The sequence below is a fragment of the Podarcis cretensis genome (assembly GCF_951804945.1).
Source record: "Podarcis cretensis genome assembly, chromosome: 9".
Classification (NCBI taxonomy): Eukaryota; Metazoa; Chordata; class Lepidosauria; order Squamata; family Lacertidae; genus Podarcis; species Podarcis cretensis.
The window spans coordinates 66,875,114-66,888,714 of NC_137178.1; the positions used below are offsets into that span (position 1 = coordinate 66,875,114).

Here is a 13,601-nt window from a genome sequence, read left to right on the forward strand (position 1 = left end):
AGGTGTGGGAGTGGAGAATTTGGAGATAGCACAACCACCATATGCTCCTGGGTATTTCACTCAAAGGACATAGGTGGTGCTGTGGTCTAAACCACCGAGCCTCTTGGGCTTGCTGATTGGAAGGCCAGCGGTTCGAATCCCTGCGACAGGGTGAGCTCCCATTGCTTGGTCCCTGCTCCTGCCAACCTAGCAGTTCGAAAGCATGCCAAAGTGCAAGTAGATAAATAGGTACCGCTCCAAGGGGACGGTAAACAGCGTTTCTGTGCGATGCTCTAGTTTCACCGGGTCATTTTTTCAATAATTCATTTGCAGTTTATGAAGCATTTCTGTATCCTTCTGCTGTGCTAAAGAAGAATTCCATGAAACAGTGGGTATAACCGGAATCACTGTTCACTACGTCTGTTTGCGGACCACTTTAGCAGCATTGGATGTCACAAAACAAATCTTTACAGCTTGTTTTCACCAGATAAGAATCTGACCCATTGCTTCTTTCAGAGACTTGCATAGTTCACAAAGACTTTGAGAGACTTATAAGACTTATGTTTATTTGGTTCTATGTTTTCAAGAGAATCCATCAAGAGTGCATATTTTGTGACTTTCAGAGATTTATAAGATTTCTGTTTATTTGGTTTTGCAGAAAGTGCATGTTTCATATATTTCATACTGTTCAATGTTCTGTATATATTATATAAAGAGTTTATATTGACATTGCATTGTTGTACTTGGCCATAGTGTTGCCTTGGATATTACAGTGGTACCTCGGGTTACATACGCTTCAGGTTACATATGCTTCAGGTTACAGACTCCGCTAACCCAGAAATCGTACCTCAGGTTAAGAACTTTGCTTCAGGAAAGAATAGAAATCGTGCTCCGGTGGCACGGCAGCAGCAGGAGGCCCCATTAGCTAAAGTGGTGCTTCAGGTTAAGAACAGTTTCAGATTAAGAACGGACCTCCAGAACGAATTAAGTACTTAACCCGAGGTACCACTGTACTGATAACTGTTTGCAACACAGGGGTTTAATTGTTTGGTTATTGGTTTCACCAGAAGCGGATTAGTCATGCTGGCCACATGACCCGTAAAAACTGTCTGCAAACAAACGTCGGCTCCCTCAGCCAGTAAAGCAAGATGAGCACTGCAACCCCAGAGTCATTCACAATTGGACTTAACTGTCAGGGGACCTTTACCTTCACCTTTTTATCTCAGTTATATGCTAGGGAGCAGCTGCCATTCATTTCGATGTGACTTGTGAATGAGAGCTTCCCTGTGTGCCTCTGAGCACACTCCAAAGCAAACCCATTAGGCATTAAAATCCACAATAAGTCATCTGTAGGCTTAATGTTGACATGGAAACCAGAAGCAGTCTCTACTGGCAAGGATGACAGAAGGGGTCAGAATTGCAGGCAAACACTTTCAGGGAGGCAAGGACAGAACTGAAGACACACTACAAACATAAATGATGCCCCTTCTGGTTCAAACTGAGCATGAGAGATGTCAAAGAACTGGAACCGGGTGATAGAGTTCTCCCACTTGCTTTGGAGAAGGCCATAGCTCACCTGTTTTACACTCAGGAAACCTCAGCTTCAACCCACAGGGTTGGCAAAGACTCCTGTCTTAAACCCTGGATAATCATTTCCCATCAGCAGAGATAGATAATACTGACCTAGATAAACCAATGGTCTCACTTTGTATCAGGCAGCTTCCTATATTTATTTATCTCATATGCTTTACCCACCAGTAAGCTTAGTCCCCCTGGACTGAGGTGGACTAATGCCTTAAGTCATCCATGGTTTGTGAGGAACGAAGGAAGTTATGAGGAGATTTTGCCACACTTTGTTAAACTCCACAAGGAAAATGGCTTACTCCTTTGGTGGGCACATTTTTCCTCCTGTGTCCAGATATAATAAAAATGGGTTAATTTGCAAACAACTGATTTATAGTAGCACTGGAAGGCAGCATTGCTGCTTTAACACTACATTTGTTAGGGATGTTGAAGAATGCTGGGTATTTTATGACTAAGAATAGTTGATCAGCTTGTACTGTGCCATACTGACATTTGAAATTTTTTCATTAGTCCCAGCAGGAGATTCAGAGTTTTATGCTTCCTGTCTTCTAAAGTAGCAATGTAGGAACAAAAATGAACATGTGTATTTTTTTTTATCAAGTAAAGAAGATTGTAGGGTTTAGACTTGATTAAATAAAACCTCAGTAATAGGATGTTCCCTACAGCAGAATGATAGTGGCTGTTTGAGAGTGCATTTACTTTTAAGAAAGTATGTGCAGTGACAAGGTAAACACGACATTTTCCCCCTTCTTTGAAAGAGTCTGAGCTATTTACTTCCCAATGTTAGTTACAAAGTGACAGAAATTATCAGAGTTCTGTGTGGTAACGGTTTGAGTTGGCTGCAAGGTTTTCAGAGCTGCTGTATTATTAACTTCTTATTTATTGCACTGGGGTGGGAATATACTTGAATGTTGTTCTCTCTGGGACAAATAGTGCATAATCGGCTTCACACTGGACAGTCTACCACAGGGATGTCCAACAGGTCAATCGCGATCTACTGGTAGATCCCTGGGAGGTTTTGGTAGATCGCGGTTGATCCTTAGCGTTGGTAAAATATATGATATACGATATATACGATATCTTTATTGTCATTGTCCCATGCAGAACAATGACATTGAAAAACTACATAAAACATTCAAAACCGCCTAAAAACTCTGAAACCCCATTTTAAAATACACTATACTATAGAGACCCCTTATGCTGCGTTTAGAACCAGAATTTCATTTGCATAGAAACTGTTTCTCAGGCGGCTAGTCCTGGCCTTTATAACCCTATACCTTCTTCCAGAAGGCAGAAGCTGAAAAAGATAATTTCCGGGGTGCGTACTATCCCATGCTATCTCTGCTGCTTTCTTGTGGCACCTGACAGCATAGATTTGATCTAAGGTGGGAAGAGTGCACCCAATTATTCTCTCTGCAGTCTTTACAACCCTGGACAGCAATGTTTTTCCCCTGGCCCTGCCCCCTCATCCTGCCCTCCATTGTTGCACGATCAGCAGAACGGACGATGGAGTTTACTCAGTGAGGTTGTTTGTCTCCTCAGCAACCTGTGAATGGCTTTCCCCCTTTCTCTCTCCCAAGAGCTTAGCCTTGATCTCCCCAAAAACAGGGCTTTCCTCCTTTCTTCCCCCCTAAAAAAAAGCTCAGCAACTTTGCCCTGAACCCCCAAAAAGGGGGTAGATCACTGCTAGTTTTTAATTCTGTGAGCAGATCACAGTCTCTTGGGAGTTGGCCACCCCTGGTCTACCATGCTTCATGGGCACAAACAAGTCGCACTCAACACAATGGGTTGTTGATGTGGTGAAGGTGATAAAAAGATAAAGGTACCCCTGCCCGTACGGGCCAGTCTTGACAGACTCTGGGGTTGTGCGCCCATCTCACTTAAGAGGCCAGGGGCCAGCGCTGTCCGGAGACACTTCCGGGTCACGTGGCCAGCGTGACATCGCTGCTCTGGCCAGAGCCAGAGCCAGAGCCAGAGCCGCACACGGAAACGCCGTTTACCTTCCCGCTGGTAAGCGGTCCCTATTTATCTACTTGCACCCGGAGGTGCTTTCGAACTGCTAGGTTGGCAGGCGCTGGGACCGAGCAGCGGGAGCGCACCCCGCCGCAGGGATTCGAACCGCCAACCTTTCGATCGGCAAGCCCTAGGTGCTGAGGCTTTAACCCACAGCGCCACCTGCGTCCCGCCGGTGAAGGTGATATTGTGGTTGTAATCCATTCGATGTAGCTCAAACAAAAATATGCAAAAATTCAGTGGAATAAACAACACAGAATTTACTGTCACAAGCTATGGTTATGACATTAAAACATTGTTGGAATCTTAAGTGTCTTCAGCCCCAGACAGCATGGCCAATGTTCAAAAATAATATGACCAATGCCAAAGGGAAACAACATGAACTACCCATAAATTAGGTATATCTATGGAGGATTGTTCCACCAACAGCTATAACAAATAAATATAATCTCCATGTTTAAAGGCAGCATATCTCTAATAACAGCTGCTGGGTATTTCAGTTAACAAGATGGAGAAGGGGACTGCTGTCTTCATTCCCTTAGAGCTTCCCAAAGGCATTTGATAGGTTGCTGTTGTGCTGGCTTAGACAGATCTTTGGTCAGGTTAAAAAAGGATCTTCTTATGCATTCTTGATAAAATATATAATTGGCTATACAATCAATCAACGAATACTTTATTGCAGTCCAAAGACCCACAAAACAATTTCAAAACTAGATACAGTTAAAACAACCAGACAGATTGAAGAAACCACAGCAGTCATTTTGTTTTATCCAGGGCATAATGATCTTTGTTTCTTATAACCTCCGAAAGAGACATTGCCACGGCCAGTGTAATATTATCTGACCTGTCTTCCAAAAGATATTTAATATGGGAGGCTTCGGATTTTCTCGGCAGATTTGCCAATAAGGGTTTGATCAGTTGATCCCTTGCTTCCTCATATTGCCCACAATGCAGTAGGATATGCTTCATACAATCGACGTCCTGGGAACATAAATTGGCTATACAGATACACATCTGCACTACATAATGCATTCCAGGGTGTTTAATGGGGCCAGGTAAGTATCAGCTTTACACATGAAAGGCTGTTACATGTACATTATCTTCTTTGTATCCATAAGTTGTAGCCATACCAGAGAACCCATAATATTTATCAAAGAGGTGGTTCAAACCTGCCTGTCCTATAACTTAAAAACAGTCAGGATATTAAAGATGTGGCTTCTGTGTGTAAAGGGTCACAGTGGTCACAGACCACTCTACAGATGAAGAATGACATCATGCACAACAAAATCAAGTGATATATACGCATAAGTAAAGCAGTTGAGAGACAAAGTGCCCCTGTGCTGATGGGAGAATTAGCTTATCAGGTGACTTGTTTGCCGAGCATCCCAGACTAAAAAGCTGGAAGATGGCAGTCAGCCATCATTACAAGTTCAGTTTGATGCAGTTAAATTGAGCCTGAAGATGACTGCTTCATCAGCTTGGGATGACACCCCCTTTCCCCTATTGCAGGCATAGGCAAACTTTTGCCCTCCAGATGATTTGGCCTACAACTCCCATGATCCCTAGTTAACAGGACCAGTGGTCAGGGATGATGGGAACTGTAGTCCAAAACATCTGGAGGGCAAAAGTTTGCCTATGCCTGCACTGTTGTCTTAAAAACTGGTCCTTCTCACTCATCCATGCATTTCATCCAACAACACAATTGGCCTACTGATCTTAATGAGCATAGTTGAAAGCAAGTGACCAAGTTCAAAGTAAGGACTTGTCTAGACATGCTATGGTGACCTTTGATTAAGGATTTTTATGAATAAAATAACAATCTGCAGATGTATATTGGCACTAACTTGATGGGATAAATGATACTTGAATAAGAGTTTTTCTCCTGCACCTGTACAGCTTTGATTGTATACAGAAGATACACCACTTTGCACCATCATTTGACACTTTCTCTTTCTCTCATACATAGAGGGTGAGAGACCAACTCTAGTTGTGATAGTGGTCTGTTTTAAATTGTTTTGATGGTGCATTATACATTGCTGTAAATCCCACTGGGACCTTCTAGCAAAGGGTGGGTAACAAAAATTTTCTGCCATGCTTACACAAAGCTACCTGCATGTTTCTCCCAATCGGAGAATAGTGGTTTAAGTGGTGGTGGTGGATAGATAGAGAGAAAGTGTTAAAATCTTATTTTATTGCATTGTAAGTTCTCTAGTCAATTTAGCAGTCCCATGTGGCTGTTTGCACATTTAACACACACACACACACACACACACACACCAAGAAGATCCTGATCAAAGAACCACATCATTTCTAGTTTGGCCCTTAGTATGGTAAGATTCCTCTCCCCCCGCAGTCATCTATAGAACAAGGGGACTAAGACGGCTTTGGGGGCTATGAGAAAGCTGGACAAGAAGAACAAATGAGCCAAGTTAACACTGAGATCCCTCAGTTGATAGAGCATGGGACTCTAATCTCAGGGTTGTGGGTTCAAGCCCCATTGTAGCCTTATTAGACTTTACCAATTGGTGGGCTCTGCGTTGCTCCCGGACGGGAGGAAGGAAGTCAAATGACACCGAGAGTTGTTTCAGAGAAACAGTTCTTTATTTCTGCTCTCCGGAACAGCAGAAAGGCACTTGTGTGGTCAGTCCATAGCAAGTCCAAAGAAATGAGAAATTTCATGCAGTATATATATCCTCCAGGCACCCTCTCCCCCTTCCCCAGGAATCCAGCCACGTCAGCTTGTATACGCAGGTTGACATCACAGGTGTTCCTGCTCCAGTACTCTTAACCATAAAAGGGTTTTCCTTCCTGCACTTCTGACCATAAAAGGGTATTCCTGTTCCTATACTCTTATCTTGGAGCAAGAGGTCACCAACTCCAAGAACACACTCTGGCGCTGTTCCCGGACTAGGTCTGTGCGTCATAGTGTGGTAAGATAAGAACCAGACATGTCATCCCTACTCCACTGGAACAGCCAAGGTCATCCATTGCCATGACTGATAAAGGAGAGAGCTTTGTTTATACAGCTGTGTTCTTGTTATGCATTTGCTCAACAGCTCAAGTTAATGCATTTTAGAAATGCTCTCTTGGAGAAAGAAGAAAAGGGGGGGTTTGGGTCCTGTTTCAAACTGACTGCAAAGAAACCCATTCCTTCACCATGTTGGGCGAAATATTTGGTTGGACTAGAACTAGATGATCCTTGTGATCACTTCCGACTACAATTCTGTACTTCTGTGAACTTTCCTCTTTTTGCACTGCCAATGAAATGAGCAAAAGGAAAACCTTTGCATCTCTTTTTCTGGTGTTGGACTTTGAAGCAGCACCAAAAGCATGACAACTGGAAGTATAACTCTCTTATGCTTCCCCTCCCTTCTATCCAAGTTGCATTCGACAAAGTCCTATGCACATTAGATTATGTGAAATCAAAGGATCTAACTAACTTAAAAAATGATTGCTACATTGCCACTTTTTTACATGCCTAGAAGCTCCAACTCGCACACGGGAAGCCTTCAGCATTGTATGATATTTATATTATTTCATAGTTCTGTGTGCTATTGCATGCATCTACTTCCATGTCATCTTTTTTTGCCAATATAATGTATCTGGAAAAGACTGGAAGTTAAGCAGCTACCAGGAAATCCTTGAAAATGGCAAACTGCCTTTCATGCATATTTAAATACAAGTAATATTACACCCAGATTTTTCACTTGCATTAGCTTCTCTACATTCAGAATCAGACTTCATACTGAATAGTGTGACACAGAAAATAGATATAATAACCACTATGACAAAAACAAGTTATCTTTTTGTTAGTACCCCCCACCCTTTACAAAAAGTCTTGCAATTAAGCCTCATAAGCAAATATTATATTATTTTGGACATGATATTAGTAAAAATAGCATGCGGTATTAATTCTGACATCATCTGTAGATTCAAGATTGCAAAAGGGTTTGTCTGGAACGCTCATCAATTAAATATACAGAGTTTAAAGCATCTTTCAAAGAGTCTATCAATCCAGATTCCCATCCCCTCTCCAGACCATTCTTTTCTCCAGCACTTACTGCAAAATGCCCCTTGAGGGACATTAGACGTTGCACTAGAATATTAGCTGACAACCAGCCTGAAAAGTGGAGGACATGATTCTTGATCAGCAGAAAGGCCAATGATTTATTTCTTTTGATTAGACTGAAATCTTCAAGGACAAGGAAAGCAAATCAGAGGCTTCTGGGAAACGGAAGACTTAAAATCTTCAATAGTTGCAAATTGGGCGGCTCACCAATTGATCACTATATCAGTGCGGCACGAGATCGGTAGATAGATCCAAGTTAACCATTTTGCTGCCAAAATTCCTTGGAGCATCTTACTGTCCAGAGGCAGCTGCTGGGAATCACAGGTGGGAATAAGGTTTGGCTTATGGACTTTTCCTACAGGCATCAGTTTGGCCATGGTGTGGTGACTTCCCGCCTCCCCCCAGTGGAAATAAAGACACATGACACCAATGAATAAGGTTAATGGGCTAAAATTGGCCACAACTTTATTGGTTACAGGTAAGAGCGGTATTAGTGGGACGCAGGTGGCGCTGTGGGTTAAAGCCTCAGCACCTAGGACTTGCCGATCGAAAGGTCGGCGGTTCGAATCCCTGCGGCGGGGTGCGCTCCCGCTGCTCGGTCCCAGCGCCTGCCAACCTAGCAGTTCGAAAGCACCTCCGGGTGCAAGTAGATAAATAGGGACCGCTTACCAGCGGGAAGGTAAACGACGTTTCCGTGTGCGGCTCTGGCTCGCCAGAGCAGCGATGTTACGCTGGCCACATGACCCGGAAGTGTCTCCGGACAGCGCTGGCCCCTGGCCTCTTAAGTGAGATGGGCGCACAACCCCAGAGTCTGTCAAGACTGGCCCGTACGGGCAGGGGTACCTTTACCTTTACCTTTAATGGATAATTTTACTTATTTTTAAGTTGATTTTGTCACCTACTCATCTTGAAAGATGTGCATTAGGTGTCAATATGCAGAATGTTTACCCTCTGAACACTTGGAATGAAGCAGACCAGAGACCCACTTTTGAGCACATGAAGGCATTTATACCATGAGCAAATATGAAGTGTCTCTAAAGCAGATTAACAGCCTTAGCACTCATAATGCAGCTAGCATGGTCCAATCTGTTAGTGGATGACTGCAGCTCAGAAAGAAGAGGAAAAACCAGACTAAGATTATGATGAAGGTGAAAATGGGAAGATGACGCCTTGTGTGAAGAAATATAATAAGGTAAGGGTAAAGATAAATGACCCCTGCCTGGATGGTTAAGTCCAGTCAAAGGTGACTATGGGGTTGCAGTGCTCATCTCGTTTTCAGGCCAAGGGAGCCGCCGTTTGTCCCAGACAGCTTTCTGGGTCATGTGGCCAGCATGACTAAACTGCTTCTGGTGCAACAGGACACTGTGATGGAAGCCAGAGTGCATGGAGACACCGTTTACCTTCCTGCCCCAGCAATAGCTATGTATCTGCTTGCACTGGCATGCTTTTGAACTGCTAGGTTGGCAGGAGCTGGGACAGAGCAACAGGAGCTCACTCCGTCGCTTGGATTCGAACCACCAACTTTTCCAATCGGCAAGGCTAAGAGGCTCAGTGGTTTAGACCACAGCGCTATCCATATGCCGCATATATTATGTGTATGTAAAGAGAGTAATCAGAGTGGATCTATTATTTATTTATTCTTGGCTATGTACTTTACCAACAATTGATAGTAACCCACTCTGGGATTAACTTGCATAAGGATAGAAATGTTTTCACTAAATAAATATTACAAAAAGCAAATGGAAGAATTTAGCTTTTATTCCACTGTTCAGTTGGAACACATGAAAGAACACTGAGCTATTTCTGGGCAAGTAGAAGAGAGAGACTCAATCCCCAGTTCACCTTTTGTTAAAATTCTTGCAGCTTCAATGAAGCACCGTGAGGAAAAGTTGTATAATGATGCGCAGTGATCCTGCAGTTACCTTGCTTCTTTTGGCTGAGGATATAGGGAAATCATAAAGTGCATTTAAGTAAAACATAGTGAATGTTTGAAGCATTTTCAAGTCCAATAGTCCAAAATATGAGCTATATTCAACTGGTTGTCAGTAGGAAATTATGAGTCATTCAACAACGTTTGGGAAAAGGTGGAGCTTTCCCAAAATGATCCGTGTGCCTTCAGGAAGCAGAATCCAATGATGCTCCCTTCATGGGCAAGACTGTGAATTGTTGGGAGTCACTTCTAACAACAACAACAACAATTATTTATATCCCGCCGAACTCTGGGCAGCTTCCAACAGAATATTAAAATACAATAGACCATCAAACATTAAAAGCTTCCCTAAACAGGGCTGCCTTCAGATGTCTTCTAAAGTCTGGTAATTGTTTTTCTCTTTGACATCTGCTGGGAGGGCGTTCCGCAGGGCAGATGCCACTACCGAGAAGGCCCTTTGCCTGGTTCCCTGAAACTTTGCTTCTCGCAGCGAGGGAAAGTGCCAGAAGGCCGTCGGTGGTGGACTTCAGTGTCCAGGCAAAAATGATGGGGGTAGAGAAGCTCCTTCAGGTATACTGGACTGAGGCCATTTAGGGCTTTAAAGGTCAGCACCAACACTTTGAATTGTGCCTGGAAACGTACTGGGAGCCAATGTAGGTCTTTCAAGACCAGTGTTGTGTATTATGTGTTATATAGACTGTCAAACATTAAAAGCTTCGCTAAACAGGGCTGCCTTCAGATGTCTTCTAAAACTTATGTAATTCTTTATCTCCTTGACATCCGATGGGAGGGCATTCCACAGGGTGGGCGCCACTACCAAGAAGACCCTCTGCCTGGTTCCCTGCAACCTCACTTCTCACAATGTAACTATATTTGTCAAAACCATTTTTGTAGATGAGTTTCATTAGATATATTTTTCTAAAATATCTTCAATATTAAGGGAGTCAAAAACACAGGGACTAAACCAGTTTGTTTGTTTTTTTTATTAAAAATGTTCATAGCACTTGCTACAGGTCAATGCAGAATGAGAACATTTCATGACCTCAGATTCATTCTGGGACATCAATAATCAAACATGATTAACAGTTATTTTGGAAGACAAAAACCCTATTCAGGTACTTGGGTGAACATCTAGAACATATGGAACCACCCCATGACAGAGACACCCAAGCTTCTGTAGTATATGCTCTGGTAATGCTCTGGTAACCTCTAGGTAAGATTACTCCAATGTATTATACATGGGGCTGCCTCTGAAGATGGTGCAGAAACTTCAGCTGGTGCAGAAATCAGCAGCCAGATTGCACAGTTGCACAATACACCAATCCAGGTCCAACGGTACTGGCTGCCAATTTCTTTCCAGGCATAAAATCAAAGTGCTGGTTTTGACCTATAAAGTCCTAAACAGCTTAGGACCACAATACCTCAAGGACTGTTGTTGTTATTGTTTAGTCGTGTCCAACTCTTTGTGACCCCATGGACCAGAGCACGCCAGGCACTCCTGTCCTCCACTGCCTCCCATAGTTTGGTCAAACTCATGCTGGTAACTTCGAGAACACTGTCCAATCATCTCGTCCTCTGTTGTCCCCTTCTCCTTGTGCCCTCCATCTTTCCCAACATCAGGGTCTTTTCCAGGGGGTCTTCTCTGCTCCTGAGGTGGCCAAAGCATTGGAGCCTCAGCTTCAGGACCTGTCCTTCCAGTGAGCACTCAAGGCTGATTTCCTTAAGAATTGATAGGTTTGATCTTCTTGCAGTCCATGGGACTCTCAAGAGTCTCCTCCAGCACCAGAATTCAAAAGCATCAATTATTCGGCGATCAGCCTTCTTTATGGTCCAGCTCTCACTTCCATACATCACTAACCTCAAGGACTACCCCTCCACATATGAACTGATGCAGACCCTGCAATAATAATCCAAGGCCCTTCTTTCTTTGCCCCATCTACAAGAGTTCCAGAAAGTGGCAACACAAGAACAGGCCTTTACTGTGGTGGCCTCATTTGTGGAATGCTCTCCCCAAGAAGGCTTGTCTTAAACCTTCATTGCATATCTTTAGTCACCAGACAAAATAATTTCTGCATAATCAGGCCTTTTAAAAGTGTTTGTGAAAAGGGGGTTATTGGTTTGTTATTGGTCTTTTTTGTTATTTTATGGATTTTTTTTTGTTTTCATTTTTATGTCATGAACTGCCCTGTGATCATCAGATGAAGGGTGGTATACAAATTCAATAACTAATAAATAAATATAAATAAATAAGACTTTTTTGGTCATCTGACACCACATGAAAACGCAGAAAGAAATGGTAAAACAATATCCCTATCATTTAATTTAAAATTTACCCTATTTTTACAGTAGAGATCTGAAATCAACCTTAACATTTTATTTTATTTTTTAGCAGTTTGTCTTCAAAATTATGGGATCCAATCTTGGTTTTATTAAGACCTCCCCCCCCCCCCTTTCTCTAAAATGAAGGATAATGGAAAGAATAGAGTCAGAGTAATGTGAAGCAAACTTTTCAAAGAACTCGGGGGCAGCAAATGAAATACTTTAAAAATGCAATTCTAAGAAATAATCTGACTACTTTCCAGGAGAAATAGCAATTCGAATTACTTTTCTTAGCAATCTCGCCTCTCCTGTCTTGATTGGAAGTCATACTATGGTTGTCATGGTAGCCCGCATGGGAACAGCTTTACTGTGCCAAGGAAAAGGTAATCAGTAATCAATTACCTTAAAGTAATCAGTACCTCTTAATGCATTATTTTTCAGATCCAGTAATCAGCAGTGCAATATAGTTGCTTCTTCAAACTACTTTGATAACCTTATCCAACGGGTTTATTCCTTTGTGTTTCTGCTAAGAAGCCTATCTGATTTCTGAAACAATTAGGTAGCTAAATAATCTAAGGCTGCAGTAGTCTTCTTTTGGCATGGATATCCCATGTGACCCAGAGCACAGAAGATTGTGACTCTCAGACTGCTGCAAAGAGGCTCATGGATAGGGTTGCCTGGTCTCCTAGGCCAACGGCGCAATCTATACATGTCTATTCCAAAGTATATTCCATTAATTTCAACGGTGATACCCAGGAACTGGTACAGGATTGCAACCTCAAGCTCTGGGACTCAAGAGAGCTAATATCAGGCATCTAACAATATTGGCTATTTTTAAAATTATTTCTTTACTTTTTACAAAGAAGTCTCAAAGTGACTTCCAAAAATATATATAAAATAAGAAGTGGCTTATGCAGATGTTTAAAATATTAAAAATGCCATAAAATAAAATTAAAAAATACAGACTACAGAAATGTCAAAAGTGTTAATCCACAAATACAATCCAAAGCCCTTCTCCATGCGCCTCCTCTGAAAAGAACTCTTTGGATGATATTTAGATTCCTATGAGGAGAAGCATTTAGATTCCAATGAGAATTATTCAGGGTTTCAGAAGTACCCCGAAGCTGGCCACCTGCTCCTCCTGGGAAGTGTAACCCAGAACAGGTTGAACAACACATGTCCCACACGTCTGTGAATTAGGGACAGAGCTGGTAGGATGGAGCAAAATGTAATGGAGACAAGAGGTGTCCACATGTAGGTCAGGGGACAGAAGCTGACTGTGACTGGTGACTCGGAATGGAGTCTGATGAAGCTGAAGGTACAAAGAGATCCTGTCAGGGACTGGACATTGGAGGAGGAATGGTGGAGACCGCCTCCCTCTTCTCCTGAACCTCCCCGAGAAGAGGAGGACAGTATAGATTTAGAACAGTGGTTTTCAGAAGGTCATGGTTCAGAGGCTGCAGAGGGGAGAAACTGGGAAATATTGGGAGAGGAGCAGGAGGAAGAAGAACAAGCACCAGAGGAGAGACAGCTGCCAGACTCAGTGTCTTGGAAAGCATTCCGAATCCAACCCCCTCCTAGGACCTGGTGTGCATTGAGGGCAGAAGAACAGAAAGCTCAGAGGAAGAAAGCACAGATCAGCCAATGCAGGGATGACATATAATAGGAGAGATGAAGAGGTTGGGACTTCACTCAGAGCAACACCAT

The 13,601-nt window shown here is 42.8% G+C and overlaps 1 protein-coding gene across 1 annotated transcript in view; it reads right to left on the reverse strand.

Moving 5' to 3' along the window:
* LOC307223635 (uncharacterized protein) overlaps positions 1–13,601 on the reverse strand; it is a 688,399-nt gene that overhangs the window by 166,694 nt on the left and 508,104 nt on the right. The window lies entirely within an intron of this gene.